Here is a 14,539-nt window from a genome sequence, read left to right as displayed (position 1 = left end):
CATCAGCGGGGCCCAGACTCGACTTTCATAACCACTGCAAAGTCACACAGCTCATGTCCACTCCCACCCTGACCGGTGGGGCACTAGTCCTGGGAGGGGCATCCCACCCCTGCCAAGCTCCTAGGGTCGGGAGATCATCAGAAGGCTGCCCTTCTGTTCACAGAATTGAGTTCTATCCAAGAAGGCCATGACCCTGGCCTCTGCCTCTCTGTCTGAGTTGTGGAGTAGAGAGACTGCTCAGACCAGAAAGGGATCTCTGTGAGCAGGATAGCACCTGTGATATGATCCCAGAAGACTCAAGTGATTATGAACAGAATAGGCCATGAGCACTTGGTATAAGGCGCATTGGCTGGAAGAGAGGGGACAGAGGCTGTGTGTCCTGTGCTGCCGAGGCTCTGTGAGGCAGAGCCACACACAGGGCCTGTGACACTCTGCTCATGAGCAGTGATGTCGTCAGGGCACCTGCGTGTGGTCCACCGTGTGGGTGAGCGCTGCCTGCAATGACATGCACACATCTCAGGGATGCAGTTGTGTGCAGTTTCACTTCCCACGCTGTGTGTTCAGATTGCACAGGAGAGCGTCCACTGAGGGAGGTACCATCCCGTGGGTCTCACTCCATGGAGAGTCAGCCTCCCATGCACCACTGCAGCCTCGTAGGGAGCACTCCCGTCACCTATGAGCTGCCCACGGGCCCTCAGTGACAAAACTTCCCAAACTCCCCCTCCTTAGGCCACCACTGTCCTCTTCTCTGTCCCAGGGCATGGCCTCTTGCAGATGTCGTATGAGTGGATCACAGCATGTGTAGTCTTAGAGGGACGCTTCCTCTCTTAGCAGAATGCACCCGAGATGCATCCGGGTCAGCCCAGGCCCGAGCCTTGTCCTGCCTCTCTCTGAATCCCATTTTAGGATTCAGCAGTAACACAGGTAACATGCCTGCACCCGGCATCCTCCGTGATTTCAGATCCCCAGTTCTCACAGCTGTGCATGGTGCCCCACTGTGGTTCAGGTACTAAGCGTGTGTTCATGCGTTGAGGAGGTGAATTGTGTGTGCTTTCATGAAGGGGTCCTATGAGCCCGTGTCCCCAGGGCGCCGGGAGGCTGTGCACTGCTTCCTCGTTAGTGAGTTGAAGGGCTCTCTGAATGGTCTGGAAATAATACCTTTATTAGATAGATTGCTAATGTTGTCTCCTCTTGTGTTTGTTCATTTCATCCTCTCCCACAGTGTCTTTTGGAAAGTTTATATGATATAAAAAAGGCCCATGGCCCCATTTTTTTTTTTCCAAAAGGGATTTTTGCTCTAGGTTTGTATGTGAGTCTCTCCTAGGGACCCCAGTTGTCCCAGGGACCCTTGCTCACCCCACCCCCGAGGCCCTGAGGCCCCGAGGCCTCACTTGATTCCATATCGTTCTCTGAGCATCAGGTGACTTCTTAAAGTCCCCGTAACAGTGGAGTCGATCTGCTGGAATTGGTTTGGGTACAGCCTGTCCTGTTCTTTCATCTCCTGCAGGGTGGGACAAGGGGGAGGGGCCTGCCTCAGGAGCAGCAAAGCCCCATTGCCACAAATTTCTCCAATCCACAGCAGCTCTTCTGGCTGACGTCCCCCCAGTGCCCAGGATCCCTGCAGAAGGGGCCACTGAGACCCCGAATTGTCTGCATGAGACAGGGGCTCTGAATGTCCCTGTGCACTACCCTTGCCTGCCCTCAGCACTTCTCAGCAGAGAATCAGTCTGCACCCCAGCCAGGCTTCAGATCCTCCTCCCTGCATCTCAGGCCCTGCTACACCCAGACCAGTGGTGAATGCTGTCCCCTCCTGGAGGGGCCCATCAATAGCAAGACATTGGAAACCGCCCTTGGCTTTGAGTTGCCCCTGGGCAATGACTGTCCTCAGGCCCAGCTCCCAGGGCCAGCCCCAATCTCAAGACTTCGGGGAGCACAGGGTTGGCCACACAGCTGGGCCCTGCTCCCTGATGGCAACCGGCGTCATGAGAGCCATCTGCATTGCCAGCCCTTCTCACCAGAAGCAGCTGAGAGCTGAGTGTGACCGTTAGACAAGCCACTCCAGGCAAGGGCAAGGCCAGGGGGAGCAAGTCAGGTGAAAGCAGTGGCAGATGTGGGCAGGCCCTGTGAGCACAGAGCCTGTAGAGGGTCACTTCAACACACCATTGTGATCTCAATTTGGGAGACGCCACCCATCATGGACCAGCAATTCCTGTGTGCTGTTCTTGTGGCAAGCTGCCCAGCTGAGCTCAGCAGAGAGAAGGAAGGGCCAGTCCCCGGGCAGGAAGCCAAGATGGCCCAGCTGGGTCTGGGGAGATGTGAAGAAGGCAGGATAGGGAGGAGGTTCCTGAGGGCCCAGTGACCAGACCACGGAGGCTCAGGCTCCTGACCAGGCCCGAGCAGGCCGGGCCCCCTTGGGCTGAGTGTAGAGCCGTACCGCATATTTGCCCAGATTCTTGGCCTGCTTGTTGTGGGTGACCAGCATCAGGGCACACACCTTCCCACGCAGCTGGGCAGGGATTCCTTTATAGCCTCTTCGATGAAACTGCAGGAAAGAGGAGCCTCCAGTGAGTGGTGCATGTGGCCACTCGGGAGGGAGAAGCCAGGGGCTCCGTGTGTATTGGCAGAGGGAGGATCTGCCCAGATGGGGGCCTTATGACCCACAGTGACTGGGGGCCAAGGGCTCAGGGGCACTGGCTGCACCGTGCACTGACTGCCCCCTACAGGGCTCCTGGAACCACACCTGCCCTGCATCTGGGATTGTCTTCAGCAGTGACTTCAGATTTTCTACCAGGACAGTGTCCTGCGTGTATGGGGAAGGGGTGCACATGACCTGTGTCCCTCGGGGCTGGACAGTTGCCCCTGGGCATCTGAGAGGCAGGCGGTGCCTGGCATGGGAATGGGCACTGCTCAAACCCCAACTCAGCGCTCAGTGTTCCCGAGGGGCCCTCAGCTCCATGGTACCTTCTCGCTGCCGCGGTATTTGGAGTGGTTTTTCATCATTTTGATCCATTTCTGGATCCTGTGCACCTCTCGATGTTTATGCTGGAAAAGGAGACAGGATGGCATGAGCTCAGCTGCAGGCCTCTGAGAGTGGCCCTCAGATGCAGCTCAGGAGCTCTGTGGGCACTCTAATGGAAGGAGACAGAAACAGCACAGACTGCGAGCCCCAGGTCTTCTGTCTGGGGAGCGTCGGTGGCCTGGCCTCTGACCTGAGCTGCCCTGTCCTCAAGGCAGAGCCCCTGAGCTCCAGCCAGGTCACTCCCAACCATGCCAATGAGTCGTGGTGGCCGACAGGCAGATGCCCCTGAGCTGTGGCTCAGTTCCGGGACAGGTGAGTGTGTTAAGGTGTCAGCAGGTGCCGTGTAAGTACCGCATCGCAGGACCTTATGGTGTTCCCAGTAACCACTGCTGAGCCCCACATGCCCCCTCCACCCAGCTCTGCTTCCAGATGACTGGCCCATGGCCAAGGGCTTGTCTTTACCTTTGCCCCCGGGGTGCTGTCCTGGGGCAACTTCTGCTCACTGGAAAGCAAGGGAAGCGGAGAGGTGTGGACACATCCCTGATCAGACACTTCTACGTCCCTAGTGGGCCAGGGAGGAACCAGTTTCATTATCTGTGGGTGATTGTATGCCTAGCTTTTGGATTGTCTGCCTAGCTCATACAGGAGGTTAGCCAGACTGCTGGCAGGTGGCAGGAGCCACAGGCACATTTCCCCGCCCCTACTGCCTAGTATAGGGCCCTGTCATTGCCCATCAGGGAAACTGCTCCCGGGTGTGGCCCTGGCCCATGAAGAAGGCTCTAGCCTACGTGACCTTCACACTGATTGGAGGAGCCTAGCAGAGCCAATATCAGCTCTAGCCTATCAATTAGTGTTGCCCTGAACTAGCTATGCCCTTTCTGCTTGCACTTTAAGAGGTGTGCTTGATCATTAATAAAACGGGCACGATCGCCAATCTTGTCTCTGGTGCTTGTGGAAGAACACTGTTGCCCCACCATCCCACGGGGTGCAGCCTCACAGGACGAGCCCGCAGCTGGTGCCCAAACAGGGACCTGAACGTATACGGTGAGCGAGGGTGGGGCCCTCCCTGCTAGATGAGGAGGCATCATCTGTGGTCAGGCCCCCAGTCCCTCTCTGCTAGTTGAAGAGGATGCACTTGTCCCATTCTAGGACCCCTCACCGTGTACCAGCCCCAGGCCCCCTCTGCTAGGAGAGAGGAAATACCGTCCCATTCTAGGGAGCTCTGCCATGGTTGTAGGCTCCCCATGTGGACGTGGTGAGAAATGGCTGCCCACATGTTCTAACGTTGCTTATCTGTCCATCTTTCACCCTGTCCCTTATCTGCGCTCCATGCTGGGATCGTGACTGGGGGCGGGAGCTCTGATGGGGAAGTGCGGCTGCCCTGGGTGCCTGGTCCTAGCTGGGAGACACAGGGTGTGGGGCCGGGGGTGGAGAGCAGGTGCTGCTACAGCACTGCAGGCTGGGCCTTCCTGGCGCTCCAGGGAAGCCCAGGTTGGGCACCCTGGCATTTATGCACCAGGGGAAGTGGTGGAGAGTGAGGAAGCAGAGGTGGGATCCCAAACCCTGGACCCTCCTCTCCCAGGTTCGGCCCGCTCGGGTGCATGCAGCGACCAAGCAAGTCCCAGAACGCCTGTTAGAACTCTTAGGGTTTCCCCCGATCCAGGTGAATTTCCCGAGGGAGGAGGGAGCCCTGCCTGGGCAGTGACTAAGCCACAGGTACTCCATGGCTTGTAGAATTTTTCATTCAAAACAGAAACAGGAGAACTCAGATGCTTACAAAGGTTCTGAGAATTTCAGCTCTGTTCCTGGGCTTTTGATTTTCAAAGCGAGCTTGCTTTCAGTTATTCCAGGTTGGAGAACTGATTTGGTTGCCTGGAAACATGTTAGCATCAGGGAGGCGGAGCATCAAACATGGCAGATGCTCCACCCCAGCATGAAGAAGATGGGCAACAGACTCTGCCCCACATTGCTGGCTCCCAGGGCCTGTCGTATACTGAACACCTGATTGTTAGAGTGATCTATATAGAAATCCGTAGTATCTGTATTACAGAACAAACATCGCTTGGTCCAGTGTTAAAGGAATTCTAACTAATGCAATGCATCCAAGTCAAATGCTTAAGAATAATTAAGCTCGCAGAGAGCTGTGTCTGTTTATGTCTTCTCAGGTCCTACAAAGGAACTGTAAAGCTGTGGATTCCTGCGTGGATTCCTGCGGACCTCCTTCTAAGGGTACAGTTTTAAACCTAGCAGTGGGATCCCAAATCCCCTTGGGCTAGATGGCAGAAGTGACAAAGTGATCCTATCAGTAGGATTAAGTATTTACTGCTAATAATGAATAGGATTAAAGAGGAGTAAATGCTCCAACGTGGGAAGGAGTCTGTCCCACAGACTCCTAGAGTGGCAGTGCTGGAAGTAGCGCTCAGTGACCCCCTAGTCAGCCCTCGAGGCATCCTGGTCTGGCTGAAAAGGCCAGGAGAGCAGTTCAGGCATGGAAACCCGGGACACTCGCGCAGAAAGCATTCCTACATGCGGGACCTCCCTGGGCGAGACCCCAGTGGAAAGAAGTGGTCATCAAAGAAGGCTGTACTTTTCTCTGAAGGGAGGAGAGAACTTCCACTCTGCTTGTGGCCTTGTCTGAATGTTGACAGAGTTTGAGGACTCAAAAGGCTTCCATAGCCTAGGAAGCTCATGTAGGAGCCTGGGTGCTCACTGATTCCTGCATTAGAGTGTTAATTGTTACATGAACGGCAGGGGTCACTGTGTGCTAACTTCCCCTGCAGGACCTCTGTCCTCAGAGAGCTACAGCATTAGCATTAATGGTAAAACTCGTTCCCAAAGATTTCCCTTGTTGTAGTGTGTTACACTCTCAGGTGTCATGGGTTCTATTTATGTCTGACTGCTAAATGCCATTGCCTGTATTCTTAGGCATTTCCTTAAAGTTTATTAAGTGTCTCCAATGTGAACTCTTAGACCCATGTCTCTCTCTCATAGTCCTATCTTGTATGTATAACATAGGGTGGAATACAGAGTACTGAGTGGTTAAAGGCCTCAGGGATACGGAGAAGACGGCCGTTTCAATGCATCTTGCTGTGTTGCTAAACTTTGCGTATGGGACAGTTTCTTCTGTATCCCACTCAACTCAAAGTCTGGGCTAGTGAGGATCCAGAACTTCAAACAAAGCTCACTCAGGGATCTAAACTGGAGGTAGATTCCCCAGCATGTGTTCTAACTGCACAAAGCTGTGCTCTCTCAGTCAAAGAGGGGAAGCTATGTTACATATGTTTGACCTTCGCAGACTCACAAAACAGCTGAGAATATTTCTGGGAATGGCAAGATTCTGTAGAGTACGGATCCCGTGATGTGGACTCCACGCTTCTGTAGATGGCTTTAAAAGGCCCTGAGGCAGACACACTGTGCTGGACGGGGAGCTGCAAAAGGAGTTCCAAGGAACGAAGGCACTGCTAACAAAATTCCAACATTAGGAATTCCTGAGGAGGGCATTCATGGAAAGATCCTCTTCAGATCAGTTATAGCTTACATGGAAGGGACTACCAGGCGCTACTGAGCACACCCACCCCAGTGAGGTTAGGATGAAACTTCTACCTCTTAAGTCTTCTCAGGTGAATTCCAAAAGACACACCTGATTATTCCTGTAAGCCAAGTAGAGGCCTTCAGCAAAGAGAGTAAAGCTTTGACATTCCTCACATCAAGAGTGCTGCTGTCCCTTCAGACACCTGTGCCTGCCTCTCTCAATTCTCTCTGGGAGCTGCTACTGACATGCAAGTCCTCATGTGTTTTTCTATTGTAATCCTCTACGCTCAAGTGAAATGAGTTTATAATCTGTCACCACCCACTATGTGGGAGTCTGTACGGTACATTCTTTCCATCTTACGGGGCACTGGGCTCACAATTGGTCTTGTTCCACTTCTGTTATGCTACTTAACAAACTTATCTGTTTCAGAACTTAACTTCTGGGAGTAGCTGACCATGCAGGGGACACAGACATTGGCAGGGACGGAGACCGCTCCAGCTCACAAAGCAAACTTGTTCGATGAGCTAGGCAGAGACTCCCAGCCCCAGCAAGGCAGGGCCTGCACTACGCCCCTCATAAGCAGGAAGCAGCTATAGAAGATGTGATGATTCTACAGCCTTCAGCATCCCTTAGGATTAAGGGACTGGAGTCTCTGAAGGGGCTGTGATGTAGGCGGGCATATAGGATTAGGTTTGTGAGCTGGAAGACCACGCCCTCATGCCCCTACCTGACCACATCTGTACACCCACCTGCCAGTCAGACTAAGCTCTCCTCTTTGGAAGTGGATTAAAGGCCTGGGGCCTGATGGGCCTGGCTGAGTGAAAGGCTATACTACTGGCAGAGATTTTGTCCATACAGACAGGGTGATGTGGGTGATTCTGCCCCTAGCTGGGGGATTGCCTGCCCAGCCCATGCAGGAGATGAGCCTGACTGCTGGCAGGCAGCAGAAGCCACAGGCACATTTCCCCCACCCTGCTGCCTGTTAGAGGGCCCTGTAATTGCCTATCAGGGAAATACTTCCGGGTGTGGCCCAGGCCCATCGGGAAGGCTCCAGTCTATGTGACCTTCAAGCTGATGGAGGAGCCTAGCAGGGCCAATATTGGCTCTATCCTATAGACTTAGTGTTGCCCTGAATTAGCTACGCCCCTTCTGTCTGCCCTTTAAGAGGTGTGCCTGATCATTAATAAAATGGATATGTTCACTGAAACTTGTCTCCAGTGCTTCTTGTAAAGAAGGCCGTCGCCCCATATCCCACAAAGCCCGGGCCTCACAGGATGATCCCACAACCATCTCAGCCCAGGGCACTGAGACGGAAAGGGAGGGGCTGGTGGAAAGGAAGGGGCCCTTGGTGCCAGTGGGGGCACTAGGCCTTCAGGGGTCCACCATCTGGGTGTGTGGCAGCACCCCCACATCGGTTGGGGGTTGCTGTCTTGAGCAGGGCCAGGCTGCCCAGGGCTGAGGGAGCTGTGTCCCCACACCAGCTCTCCCCAAGAAGTCACCCTGGAACTGAACGAGTCCGGTGGCCTTCCTGAGAGATGCTCAGTGCTGTGAGTGCACCTGGGGCTCCAGGTACCTGGGACCACCACAACCCCCACGTCCCCCTGCCTATCCTCTTCCCTGTGCACTGGCTGCCTTAGGTGCCATGAGGCCTCTCTCCCTGACATCTGTGGGTACAGCCTCCACGTGTGACTCCTGCCCATAGGCCCCACTCCTCCCAGCACAGACCCGGGAGCAGGGCCCTCAGCTGCAGCAACCCCGCTCCCATGGTGGGGTCTGTACTTTGCATGCCCACAGGCAGGTCCAGAGCCCTAGATGCCACACCCATGGCCTTCCCTCAGGCTAGGTCTTAGTAAGCATCAGGCCTGGCCCCAGAGACCCAGGCACCTGCTGGACAACTGCCCCCCTGCTCGGCTGGTGCCTAGATCCTATGGACACAGCTCAAGTGCTGTTCATGCAAACGTGAACCTGTACAGTGGAGCCCTCAGGAACTGCTGCCCAGAGGTCTGTCCCCCGATCAGAACGGGGACAGCCCCACATCCAGGTGGGTGGGCACCTGGTGGCCGGGTCCCAGGAGTATGACTTGTCAAGAGCACAGGGACTAGGGACAGTTGGGCAGGGATAGCCCCTGGCTGCCTCCCCTGCCCTCGGCAAGGAAGCTCCTCCCTGAGCCTGGCATCCATGTGTCCAAGGAGCACCACAGCCCAAGCCAAGGACTCTCCATGTACTACTTCCCCTTCCACAACTCTGGGGCTCCCCATAGACAGCTCTCACTTCATGTGCTGATGCCCAGGATGGCCTCAGTTCCAGGGCAGGGGTGTGGCCTGAAGTCTCTGCACACTGGGCAGAGCCGGCACAGGGTAAGGTCGGAATCAATAAGCAGCCGGAAACTCTGCCACTCCCAACAGTCTGGGGACACTGAGGTCAACACACAGGTGTCCCCACACCATGAGTTCCACAAGTATCACGGGCATGTGATGAGATAGCAGGGTCAGAAGGGTGGCTGGGCTCTCAGCAAGGACCTCCGACACCCAGGCCTCCTGACTGGGTGTCAGGACAGTGGGTGTGCACTGCTCACCCATTTTGGGGAGCAGGGGCCCCTATGTTCTGTTGGAAGAAGACGTGGCCACCTGGATACCGCTTGGATGCCCTGAGCCTGGCCAGCCATTGAGGGACTTGGGACAGCGGCATCCAGTCAGAGCTGGGCTCCTCTGTCCCTATCTACCTTTCCCTCCTTGGACACCTGCTCCTCATATCGACAGCCCTTCCTATCTGCTGGAGGTGTCCTGGAGGCCCTGGGATGCACAGGGCCATCACAGCCTCATGCCAGGGCCTGGGGACTCTGTTCCCCCTGGTGCCCATGCTGCTGGCCCTGGGCCAGGACGTCTGGGACCCTCTCCTGTGGTCTCTGCTGGCACAGAAATGCCCAGGGGCCCTCCTCATGACCTGGCCATTCTGTGCATGGTCTGCTCTGGTAGAGCCACAGTCTCAGCTGCTGGCACATTCTGCACCTGGGGCCACCATTTAGCTGCCCGTGCCCAGGACCAGCTGCTGAGGCCGAACCATCTGTGGGGCTCCAGTTTCACCTCCTGCTTTGGGACCAAGACCTCCTCCTCCATCAGGTCTTCCCTGAGCCTTCTGGTCAAGTGATGGTGACCAGCAAGCTCTGGAGTCAGGTGTTTGGGGAGGGCAATCCTATGTCTGTATGTGCATATTTCTGTACTCACGTGTGAATACATGTGTATATTCATGTATATACCTGTACATATGTGTGAATATATATACCTATTTATTTATTATTCCTAGCAAATAAGTTTCTATACCAACTTTCCTGGAATACATTTTTAAAAATACAATATGTAACTGTTTAATATACATTACAAAATCCTTAAGTTTAGAAATTTCCAACTGTCTAAATATCCAAAGACTCCCACCTTCCAGTATAACCATGAATCAGTTAATCAGCAAAATTAAAATTAACCTGTATTCTGACATTGAGAAATGACATAAAAATACCAACAATATAACGTCCGCATAGAAAATGTCAACAGTGAATCCTGATTGCTACCTTTATGTATTTTGTCTTGTTTGTGGGACACAGGATTTGTCCTTTTTAAAACATGAACCCTATGTTAAATGCAGGGCTAGGCTATGGAGGGCAGACCTGTGTTCAGTTGAGAACTTTGTAGAGCACGGGTATGTCTAGTCCTTGTGTAAGTGGGTACATAAGTGTCTGAATAAATAGATGACAAAGATTACTTCATGTGTAAGTCAGAAATAATCCCACACAGCACGTTTGTAAGGAAGAAGAGAATGAACGGGTACCAAAATGTTTTTAAAGACTGAGTTAAATTCTTTTTAAAAGTCTGTGTTAATAGTGTGCTATGTATATTATATATGTATATAGTATCCAATTTTAAATACACTCTAGTAGTTGGCCTTGATGTTGTATTTAATTTATAGCTATGTCTTCCTTTGTTATTTTTTACTTTTATTAAAAAGGATTTAATTATTTATTTAAAAATCAGAGTTACACACAGGGAGGCAGAGAAGCAGAGAGAGAGAGAGGTCTTCCATCTGCTGGCCCACTCCCCAATAGGCCGCAGCAGCCGGAGTTTAGCAGATCCGAAGCCAGGAGCCAGGAGCCTCCCCGGGCCTCCTGAGTGGGTGCAGGGCCCAAGGACTTGGGCCATCTCATGCTGCTTTCCCAGGCCCTAGCAGAGCACGGCATCGGAAGTGGAGCAGCCGGGACTCACACAGGCGCCCATATGGGAGGCCGGCCCTGCAGGCGGGGGCTTTACCCGCTACCCCACAGCCCGGCCCTCCCCGAAGCCGGTCCCCTTGGGATCATCCTGGGAAAGCAGAGGAGACGGCCCAGGACTTAGGCCTCTGACCCCACCCTGGAGTACTGGGTAAAAGCCCTGATTCTGCTTCGGCCTGGCCCAGCCCTGGCCTTTGTAGCCCCTGGCGGGGGGGGCCCAGACGGACGCCCTCTCAGAGAGAGAAAGAGGCTGGCGACCTCACGCACTGCTCCTCTGCCACGCGGCTGCCATGGCCTGCGCTGGGCCAGGCAGAAGCCAGGCGGCAGGAGCTCCATCAGGATTCGCACGAGGGAGGGAGGCTGGGTCCCAGGGACCTGGGCCCTCAGCGGCTCCTCCCTGGGTCACAGCCTGGAGCAGCGGGACTGGACGGGGCTCTGGGGCATCAGATGCCTGATGCGGCAGCGCGCAGATGCATCATGTGACCCCATGGTGGCTGCCCGTGTGCAGTGCGCCTGCGCCAGGCGCTGGACCTGGAAGTGCATCTGCACGCATGGCCGCTCTGCCCCGCGGTGCTCAGGTGGGAGTGAGCACCACGTTCGCTCCTGCCCAGAGCCAGCGCAGGCCCTGAGGAGCCGTCCTGGACGCTGCTGGCCCAGCCTGAGGGAGACCCAGCGCCCCGGGTCAGGCCGGGGCCATGTAGGCTGCAGCTGAGGCGGCCATTACCCTCAGGACTCCATGCCTGCCCTGAGGAACAGCAAGGTCCCTTGGCATTTAGATATAACCTGACTTCTAGTCAGAGTCTATCAAGTGAAAGCAAAGTATACCTAGACTTGCACTATGTTATGGGCCGAATTATATTTCTTTAAATTCATATATTTAAGTTGTAACTCCTATTATCTCAGAATGTGACCATACTTGGATATAAGGATTTTAAAAGGGTTAGTAAGTTGAAATAAGGCCATTAGGGTGGGCCCTAATTCAATCTAACTGGTGCTGTTGTATAGAAGAGGAAATTTAGACAAACAGAGAAGCACCAGGGATGTATGTATGCGGAGGAAAGATCACATAAAGACATGATGAGCAGGCAGCCATCTGCAAGCCAAGCAGAGTCCTCTCAAATTAAGTCAAACCTGCCAACATCTGGATCTCTGACATCCAGCCTTTAGAACTGCAAAACAAACAAAGGAAAAGAAAACAAAAAGAATCCATTTTTGTTGTTTAAGCCTCCCTGACTGTGATACTTTATTATGGCAGCCCTGGCAAACTGATACAGTCCATAAAACCTTCCTGTGTGTAACTGTCCATGTTCTTCTTTTCTGGAGGACTGAAACAGGGATGACTCTTAGGACAAGTCTAGATGTCTGTCATGTTCTAATAATGGCAAAGTTATTCGCTGGAATGAGTCTGTTTGAAGGAAAAACATCCAACCCAGGAACACCCAAATTGTTCAATTACATGAATGAAGAATAAAATTTTATTACATTAATCTACCAAAATATGGGGGTAGTTAGTTTCAACAGTTAGCAACTCTCTCAACTAATACACTCTAAAAGATTGATGATTCCCTTTTCTCTCCCCAGTCCTCTTAATCACTGTTGGCAATGGATGGTATATACTTTTCACCTCTTAACAAGTCCTGTGGGAATCTAGCTGGCGTCTATTACATATTGGCTTTCAAAGTACAGAACTTAGCTCTTCTTGTCCACAACTGGAAGTTCTTAATCACAACTCTGGGACACAGTGGATTCCCTGGCTTCAAACTTTGGTCTCAGCCCAAGCCCAATCACTGCAGACATTTGGGGAGTAAACCAATATATGGGAGCACTTTCTTGCTCACTCTCTCCCCCATATATATCTCTCTGCCTCTCAAATAAATAAGTCTTCCTTTCTCTACCTTTTCTCCAGCATTTGTTATCTTTGGATTTTTTTGTAATAGTCATTCTAAGATGATTATTTCATTATGGCTTGATTTGCATTTTGCTGATGGCAATTGACATTAAGTATTTTTTTCATGTATTTTCTGATCATTTGAATTTCTTCTTTTGAGAAATGTCTATTCAGAGCCTTTGCCCAGGAGCCAGAAACTCCATCCAGGTCACCTATTGTGTGGCAGGAACCTAAGCACTTGGGCCACCATCCACTGCCTTTCCCATACATTAACAAGAAGCTACATGTGAATTGGAAGAACTGGGGATTTAAACTGGCATTTCAATATGGGATGCAGGTGTCTCAAGTGACAACTTAACCTAATGTTTCACAACACCTGTCCCAGAATTCAAGTTTCGGTCTTCTGCAAGTGAATATCAACTTATCCCCACACCATTTACTAAAAAGATTATTTTCCCCAGTGTATGTTTTTGATCCCTTTGTTGAGAATCATTTTGCAATAGATGAGTGGGGTTTACTTCTCTGATCTCTATTCTGTTCTATTGAATTAGATGTCTTTTTTTTTGTTTAAGAACCATGCTAATTTTTGTTACTATAGCTCTATAGTAGTATGTCTTGAAATCAGGTATGGTGATATCTCTGGCTTTGTTCTTTTTGTTCAAGATTGCTTGGGCTATTCATGGTCTTTTGTCTTTCCACATGAATTTCAGTTTTGCTTGTTTTTCCTCCCTAATTCTGTAAGATTAACATTGGTTTTTGGTGGGAGACAGCATTGAATATGTAAATTATACTTTCAGAAGTATGGTCATTTTAACAGTATTAACTCTTATAATTCATGAATGTGGGATGAGTTTCCATTTTCTAATGTCTTCTTTGATTTATTTTATGAGTATCTTGTAATTTTCATTTTGGTGGCTTTTTACTTCTTTATTAAATTTATTCCTGTGTGTTATTATGAAGAGGATTGATTTCTTGATTTCTACTTCAGTAAGCTTGTTATCAGTGTACAAAAAAGCTGCTCTTGTTGATTTTATATTCTGTAATTTTATTGAATAAAATTTAATATTAAAACCAGTTTTATGTGATCCCTTTGGTTCTTAGTCCTATCATTATGATCAATTGTGAACAGAAATTGATCACTGGGACTAGTGAGATGGCATTGGTACATGCCACCTTGATGGGATTGAATTGGAATCCCCTGGTATGTTTCTAACTCTACCGTTTGAGGTAAGTTAGCTTGAGCATGTCCCGAATTGTACATCTCTTCCCTCTCTTATTCCCACTCTTACATTTAACAGCATTCACTTTTCAGTTAAGTTTCAGCACTTAAGAATAATTGTGTATTGATTACAGTATTCAACCAAAAGTATTAAGTAGAACAAACAAACAAAAATACTAAGAGGGATAACATATTAAGTTGTTCATCAACAGTCAGGGCAAGGGCTGATCAAGTCACTGTTTCTCATAGTGTTCATTTCACTTTAACAGGTTTCCTTTTTGGTGCTCAGTTAGTTGTCACCTATCAGGGAGAACATATGGTATTTGTCCCTTTGGGATTGGCTTATTTCACTCAGCATGATGTTTTCCAAATTCCTAACAGGGATCACTTTTCAGTTAAAATTTAAACACCTGAGAATAATTGTGTGTTAATTACAGAGTTCAACCAATGATACTAGAACAAAAAATACTAAAATGGATAAAGTATTACATTGTACATCAACCGTCAGGACAAGAGCTGATCAAGTCACTGTTTCTCATAGTGTCCATTTCAGTTCAACAAGTTTCCCCTTTGGTGCTCAGTTACTTGTCGCCGACCAGGGAGAACATATGATATTTGTCCCT

The 14,539-nt window shown here is 50.9% G+C and overlaps 1 long non-coding RNA gene across 17 annotated transcripts in view; it reads left to right on the top strand.

Annotated features, from left to right (window-relative positions):
• The window catches only part of LOC103351327 (uncharacterized), a 555,796-nt gene extending 548,231 nt beyond the window's left edge, over positions 1-7,565 (top strand). For 16 of the 17 annotated variants that reach the window (XR_011382597.1, XR_011382594.1, XR_011382592.1 and 13 more), the window contains one exon: positions 5,185-7,565. This is a non-coding gene — a long non-coding RNA (uncharacterized lncRNA). The remainder of the gene's footprint in view (positions 1-5,184) is intronic. The other variant, XR_011382591.1, reaches the window with a different exon arrangement.
• Positions 7,566-14,539: the final 6,974 nt, after the last annotated feature.

This window comes from Oryctolagus cuniculus, chromosome 15 (assembly GCF_964237555.1).
Source record: "Oryctolagus cuniculus chromosome 15, mOryCun1.1, whole genome shotgun sequence".
Classification (NCBI taxonomy): domain Eukaryota; kingdom Metazoa; phylum Chordata; class Mammalia; order Lagomorpha; family Leporidae; genus Oryctolagus; species Oryctolagus cuniculus.
This window is presented reverse-complemented; position numbering and strand designations above follow the sequence as displayed.